Source organism: Penaeus vannamei, chromosome 36, assembly GCF_042767895.1.
Source record: "Penaeus vannamei isolate JL-2024 chromosome 36, ASM4276789v1, whole genome shotgun sequence".
Lineage (NCBI taxonomy): Eukaryota > Metazoa > Arthropoda > Malacostraca > Decapoda > Penaeidae > Penaeus > Penaeus vannamei.
In genome coordinates, this window is record NC_091584.1 from 18959572 (window position 1) to 18960895 (window position 1324).

Below are 1324 nucleotides of genomic sequence, written 5' to 3' on the forward strand. Positions count from 1 at the left end.
TTATCTGTTTGGGGCGGCTGTTGTCCTCCTTCCTGACGAGATGTCTGGTGATGTCGAGTCAGTCGAGGCTTCGGAGATTCGCTCCAGCCCAGACCATGGTGTTGGCAAGGTCTAGAAAAGTAGTCTGGATATTGGATGCTGGTGCGGCAGTCGTTCCAGCGGGTGTGAGAGAGGCTCTACCGTGAGGCCCTACTTGGTCCTGGTCTCAGATCCGCACAGGAGGGTGAGGATAAGGAAGTTCGGAATTTCGTCTCATCGTGGAAGTCCCTGGGAGACAAGGATCCGGAGACAGCACTCTTATCGTCGATGTGGATGCTTCATGACAGGTGGCTGCCGAGGGAGGGGGAGCGGGTCTCGTTATCTACGACCTGGTCCTTCTGTGTGAGAGCAGGGGCCTTTGGGGGGATCTCGCGAGGGGGTAGACCTGTGTCTCCTTCAGGTTGACATGAAGACTCGGTACACGCTTCATGAATGCCTTGAGTCGTTTGGTGCGGAAGGACGCGTCGTGAGACCAGGGGCGCGGTAGTGGACGTTTCGTTGCTTAGGTGAGCAGGTCATGTCGGAGAGTTTACATCGGATGAGACAACGCTGCACCTTGGCGTGTAAGGGCGGCGGCCATGGGATGAAATCGAAGGCTCAGACACGTGTTGATTGCCGTCTACAAGTATGTCCCCATCACTCTCTTACAAATCAAATACTAGGCGTAAACTACATTACAACGTAAAGTACAAATGTCAGTGGTCTGTTTGGTGTAGTAAAATACAGCAAAAAGCAACATACCTTGTATCTACGGCAAGCCAAACATTGGTTTCATTGCTATATCACTTGGTCATGGCCGATGTAATTCCGTTTTCTGTGACAATTTAGACGAACTGAAAATATGTAACAGTGGGTGTCAATACTAGATAGTATTATGGTTTATAGGCATATTTCCGTTTTCTCTGACAACTTGAACGGAGTAACAAGAGCATAAGTAACAACGGGCCTTGATGCATGTCGACTGCCTTTGTCAATGGGTGCGTAACGGTGACAGTTGGTGGAAAGTGGAATTTGTGGATTTTCTATCTTTATTTTTGCAAGGAGCGCCATTGTCATTAGGGAGTAACCAGCATCACAATGGCCTATGAAAGTGATAAGATAAAGTAAACGATAGTCACGAGGAGCTCTATGTTCCTCCAAAGATATCAATATTGATATTAAAGATATGCCAAACTCTGGATGCTTTTCAGATTTTTTTTTTTTTTTTTTTTTTTTTTTTTAGATTAAATGTGTTGAAGAGTAAATTAAGTTTCTTTAAAAGTAATACGGTTTGTCTGTGAAAATC